The sequence below is a fragment of the Palaemon carinicauda genome, unplaced genomic scaffold (assembly GCF_036898095.1).
Source record: "Palaemon carinicauda isolate YSFRI2023 unplaced genomic scaffold, ASM3689809v2 scaffold337, whole genome shotgun sequence".
Taxonomy (NCBI): domain Eukaryota; kingdom Metazoa; phylum Arthropoda; class Malacostraca; order Decapoda; family Palaemonidae; genus Palaemon; species Palaemon carinicauda.
In genome coordinates this window covers 109,168-115,837 of record NW_027171050.1, presented here as the reverse complement: position 1 = coordinate 115,837, position 6,670 = coordinate 109,168, and the positions used below count along the sequence as shown (strand labels likewise).

General features: G+C 45.1%; 1 pseudogene; it reads left to right on the top strand.

Annotated features, from left to right (window-relative positions):
- The first annotated feature begins 4,939 nt into the window (after positions 1-4,939).
- On the top strand, positions 4,940-6,670 carry LOC137636590 (uncharacterized; annotated as a pseudogene).

The window sequence follows — 6,670 nt, the reverse complement described above, 5'->3', positions numbered from 1 at the left end:
ACACTTACCAGGATGGAGGAACTTGACAACGAAATCATAGTAAGGAGCAGGAACTTACAAGGAAGAAACCACAACTATTGGCCAAGACTCTTGCCAATCATAGAAGGGCCTGAACCGCAACCATACTATGCAGTAGAGCGGTAAAAGGCACTCAATAGTGCAGCAGAAGTAAAGTGAATGCACAGCAGGCTGTGCAATCATAATTAAAAAAAAAAAAAAAAAAAAAAAAAAAAAGCCATCTGGGGGTTTAACCCAAATGACTAACTCTTTCTCTCCAACTAAAAACGCTCATACCCTCCTCTCTGGTCCCTCCTACTTAGATCAGAGCTCCCACTCCCTTCCTGACTTTTCCTTCTACTAAATTTTCGTGGTTCCAAAGAGGTTCTGGGAGAAACTGACAGTCTCCAACCAAGAAAAAATAAAAAGAGAAGCCGACTGGAGAATTGGGCGTCACCCTAGTACTGAAAAGCAAGAACTCAAGCAAAGGGGTCTGCCCCCTTCTATAACACTCCTACTCCTTCATCCTTCACCCACCTTTACCTTCCTCTACTCCCCAAGAGGTGTAATACCTCATGATATATAAGAAAGAATTGACATCCCTACCTTCCCCAACCCTGAAATAAAAGTTGCTGAATCCTTATACCTACCCCTCCCCCCTCCTCTTCCTACTTCTCTTTCAGTAATCCGCCGCCGCCAACACAGTTCTCACTCAGCTCCCACTGAGAGAGGACCTGCTGCTGCTGCTGCTGCCTGGACTGCTGACTACTGCCTGCCTTCTCCCTGCTGCTACCCTGCTGCTGCCTCTCATCACCCAGCTGTTTCTCAGCTGCTGTGAAGAGCCACCGCCGCCGCCGCCGATTTTCGCCGAATTCGTCGCCGATTTTCGCCGTTTTTTCGGCGATTTAGCTGCTGTAGACTGCTGCATTGACAAGGGCCTTGCCCCTGAATAGGCTGTAATCAGCCCCCTGATATAAGGGAATCAATATTGACTACCCAGAATAAGCTTTGCCTCTCCCTACATAACCTTCCTTAACTAACAGATCCTCCTGTGGAAAATCTGGTAGCCCATGCGGTCTTAACTCCAGTCGAAGCAGGGCCAAAGGGTCAAAATCTCCCACTTTCGCCGTCTTTGGCAAGTGGCATAGGGCTGTTAGGCTTTGCGCCTATAAGCCAAGTTGTTAGAGGTTAGAAAATAGTTTAGATCTTTGGTAACTGGCGAAATAAGCCAGCTCTCAGATAGAGATAGGAATTAGCACAAATAAAATTTTAGGATTTTCCTGTGTGTGTTTTTATTCCTAAACCTCCCTACCTGCAGGAGTAGACTGCTGGGCCGTCTTAGTGCGTGTACGCAGTAAGAAGGCTCCCCAACAGCTATTTGTGCAGGCTAGTAAACAGCTAAAAAGAGCCAGTTTCAGCACTGCTCTAATAATAATAGGATAGTCAGTGTTCTACCCATATAACTAACAAAATTGTTTTAATTCCAGATTCTTTATTTCACTTTTTACGACTTCCACTATAACTTTGCTTGGGGCCTTAGGGCTTAAAGGGTTGGACAACCCCACCAGGCACACTGTCTGTCTTTCTGTATGATCTCTGAAGATCTACTCGCCCTTCTTCAAATCAAGGACTTATCTTGGAGATCAGTAAATGAACTATATGAAATCGTGCTAGAAGCCCTGGGCTCTGGTGAAATAGAGATGAACCCTGACCTGCAACCCTGTCTAACGGAACTGGAAATGGAAGCCGAACAGGAACGGATGAACAAGGAACGAGAACGGATGGAACGTGAACGCATGGAATGAGAACGGATGGACCAGGACCAGGACCAAACAAACCGCAAAAGGACAAATATTGACAACGACTGATGGAGAAGGAAACCTACCTTGGCAGGAAGTAAGGAGAAAGAAGAAACTTCCTAGAAGGAACCAACCAAGGAATGATGTGCCTACCCAGCATGGGAACCTCACCGTAGGAAGCAACAACCAGCCAGCTAGAGAGAATAAGACCTATTTCTTCAGGGTCTTAGCTGGAAACCCATCAGAGGCCTTCAAGGCTATTGCTGCCTTTGAAAATAAACAAAAATATACAAATGATTGCCAAACCAAACAGACAAGGACAGTGGACCATATCCACCAGGGACACAAGAGCCCTGATAACCCTACGGAGCACCTCAGACATTAGGCTACTAGAGCTTAAAGAGGAGGAAAAATTAAAAAAAGCAGTTGTGGTTGGCTACCCAACTGACATGATGGAAAGCCACCTATTAAAATTACCTAACATCACTGCAGCAGAACGCATGCGGAACAAGGCAGGCTTCCTTACCAAAGCCATACTAGTAACATTTAAGGGTCCACACCCACAAAGAGTTGATCTAGGCATCTTCGGCAGCTTCAGGGTCAACAAGTATTACCCTGATCCCCTCAGATGCTACAACTGCCAGAAGTTTGGGCATCAAAAGGACCAATGCCAAGCAAAGGTCCCAACCTGTGCAGTCTGCAGCCTTAAGCACCCCACACCTCATTCACTTCATCCTCCGAGGTCAAGGCAGTTGCCTTTGCCCCTAGGGACCCAAGACAGTACTCTTCAACCTACACCATGGAGTAAGAGTTCTGAACTGGAACTCAGCCGGTGTTAGATCAAAGATCTCCTCCCTAATTGCAGTATGCAAAACTGAGAATGTAGATGTCATCCTGCTACAAGAAACCAATCTTCCAGCAGGAAAGAAACTAAAAATCCCAGGTTACAATGCCTACATCGCACCACAGATAGGCACAGACAGAGGCCTAGCTACATTAGTTAAAACTAGCATACCAACAACAAGGTTACACAACCCTATTCCCTGTGGCACCAACATAGACACACTAGCAGTAACAATAACATTACTGAATCAAAAAATAGACATATACAACATATACAGAAAATTACATAGGGAGGATACAGGAGAATTACAACTAACTCAACTCTTTGCTCACACAGAAAGAACACCAACAATTATCTGCGGGGATTTTAATGCACATCACCCCATACTATCATCCCCATCAATGACAAACCCCTCAGGGGAACACATAGCTTTCGCCCTGGATGAATTTGAAGGAGTCTCCCTCCTAAAACAGGGCAACCTACACACATAAGAGGTGGTAGACTGGATCTGACTTTTGCCACAACAGCCATTAGACATCTAACCAAGTGGCAAGTACACTCAACCCTGATAAGTGATCACTTTGCCACAGTGACAGAATTGGACTTGCAACAACTACCTCCAATCCCACCACCCCCACCAAGATGGAACCAGGACCTAGCAGACTGGGCTGCTTTCAAACAACCATAGAGGAATGGACAGCAAGCTACACTCCCTCAGAGGACATAGATCAGCTAGAAAAAGATCTAGTTGATGCCTTTCACAATGCAACCAACAGAGCTATGCCCCTGAAAACCACAGGAAGCAACTATACATACAAAGACTCCTGGTACTACTGCCCAGAAATCAGGAGTTTGAAAACCAGACTAAACAGAGTCACAAAAATATACAGAAGAAGGTCAACAGTAGAAAACAGAGAACTACTGCAAACAGTCAAAACGGAAACAAATCAAAGAATCCATGAAATAAGAATTGAAAAATGGATGGAATGGTGCTCAAACCTGTCAGGGTACACAACTCTAACTGAGCTATGGAAATGGCTTCACAAAGTAGCCGGAAAAAAGAAGACTCCAATTGCCACACACCCACACCCACAAGAGGAGGCAGAAAGAATTGCAACAACCTTTGCAAACAGGACATTGTCAGCTAATCTCTCCCCTGAAACCAGAAGGCTACAGGAGCAACTGGCGCCAGCCAGGTGGGAAGAGATCAACAGAGCCTGCCTACAGCAGGGTGATACTGACACCCCTTACACAGTTGAGGAACTAAGAGCAGTACAAAAAGCAGGAAAGGATACTGCACCAGGGGCCGACAAGATAACCTACACAATGATCAAGCACATGGGTCCAGCAGGAGAAACCGCATTCCTGAGGTTATTAAACAAAACACACCTTGAGCACACAAGGCCTCAAGCCTGGAGACAACAAGACACACAACCAATCCCTAAGCCAAAGGATCCAAGCAATCCTAGACCAATAGCCCTAGTATCCTGTATAGAAAAAACAGGAGAAAAAATGGTCCTAAACAGAATCAAATACAAAATCGGCCCCCTACACAAGCAGCTATATGCATATCAGGAAGGACTTGGCACCTCTGAATGCATTACTGAAGTATTAAGCTGCATAAACCAAAACAAGGCAACAATAGTCTTTATAGACTTTGAGAAAGCCTTTGAACTAGCAAGCCCAACAGCAATGCTGCAATCAGTGGCCAAAAAAGGAGTCAAAGGTCACCTACTAGCATGGACAAAGAACTATGTGCTAGGAAGGCAAGCTAGAGTCAAATTCCAAGGAGTGGTTTCTACCTATCATGAATTGGAAAATGGCACACCACAAGGAGGGATCCTAAGCCCCCTCCTATTCAACATCCTCATGAAAATATAGCCTCACTCCAACTTCCCGAAGGAGTAGACATATTTGTCTATGCAGACGATGTATGTGTGATAGCTAGAGGAGCTGTCAGGACGATGAAAATGCAAAGAGCACTCAATGCCATCAGCCACAAGTCCAATGAGCTTGGACTAAAAATAAACATTGGCAAAACTAAGGCCATGTCAATTAAAGCCCCAAATCCCTTGCAACCACTCACAATAGGAATGGAGCCCCTAGAATGGGTGGACAAATATACATACCTGGGAGTAATAATAGACAAACAACTTACCTTTAGATATGATATAAAATATCTCAAGGAAAGGACAAATGCCAGAACGGCAGTCATGAGGTACATGTGCAACCTCAAGGAAGGAGCAAATGAACATGTCCAAATGAATTATTATCAAGTTGTACCAGAGCACTAGTGGAATATGCCTCCCCAGCCCTCACTGGGCTAACAGACATACAAAAAGGAAAAGTAGAAGTATTTCAAAACAATGCTATGAGGCTCATGCTAGGCGCTCCATTATGGACAAGACTGTGCAATCTAAGGATGGAAACCAGGCTACCGACCCTCGAAGATAGAATTGCAATGAGAAATGCAAGCACAGTTGCAAAGATGTTTCTATCAAACAGGGACTCAATCACCAAAAAAAAGGTTAGAGAGGAACTGGAGAAACATCCTGCAGTTCAAACCCCAAACTCTTATGGCAAAGATCACAGCAACAACATTAAGAGACTTGGGCTGGCCGGAATACTCCTACAACTGAACCCAGACACAGCACAGAGTATCCAACACATTCCACCATGGAAAAAACAACTAGCAAAATTCAGCTACACCAAGCTCCCAAGGGCAAAAGAAAACTGCACCATAGAGGAACTCAGAAATGCTGCAACAGCAGCAATGCAAACTGCAGAAACCATAGGAGCACAGATCTACTATACTGATGGTACAGTGGATCCAGGAACACAAACAGCGGGAGCTGCAGTTCACTCCTGCAATTTCACAGCATGCTGGAGGACATCAAACAATGTCTCCACCCTGCAGACAGACCTTGTTGCAATACAACAAGCCCTAAGATACTCCATTGAGAATGAGGAAGGACCAGTAGTCATTCACACTGATTCACGATCCTCAATGCAAGCCCTATAGCAGGACAAAAACAAAGAAAACAAGTCCCTGATAGCTGATATCAAATCCCTCCTATATCAGCACAATGAAAGAAACAGGCTAGTAACATTCAACTGGATACCCAGTCACATAGGGATACCAGGGAATGAAAAAGCTGATGAGCTAGCCAAAAGCACCAGACATCCAGAATATACAGGTGCACATACAGCCTGCACTACAACAAATCAAAAACAAAATAAAAACACACCTTAAGGACAACCTAATCAAGGATCTACACATGTGGGCAGAAAATGGCTCTCCCTCTGCCACTTGGTACAAATGGGCCACGGAGCTAGAACCCCCACCCATAGACAAAAACACCCCAAGGAAACAGGCTGTATGCATACACAGACTCCGGCTGGGTTACAAGGCAAACTGGGAAATCAGAGAGGACATCCAAAGACCATGTGATCACTGCGGTGACACGCCACAACACGCCCTCCTGCACTATTTACTTGAATGCAGGGAAACAGCACAGCTGAGAGGTGATCTACTAGTAGACACCAACGCACCAGAGGCCGGGAAAGCTGCGGCCACACTGGTAAAGGCAATTGTGGAAAGCTTTGACACCCACTCACAGTTGCTTTCAAGATTACCTCCTCCAAGGTAAAGACCTCACATTCACACCACTCCATCCCATACCTTCATCGTAAGGCCCTATTCACATCATCCTCTGTACTTTCTTAGCTTAACCTACCACTAAAAATCTCTCCGCAGGGACCCTAGAGGAGTAAAGGGTTGGACAACCCCACCTGCATCCTTTTCTCTACATTTCAAGGCCTTACACCCCAATTTTCATACTACCACTATCCGTGAAATGATGGCCCTCTATCACTAATACCACCATCCTTACCCTGTTCACAACTTTCTCTACCACTAAAAACCATTTCAAATTTCCTTTTATTTTGATAACCCACCTTATATCTTTTCAGATCACCTACGGGCCGACCAAGGGAAAGGCCCGTGCCAACAAGAAGTGTTGGCTGTAAT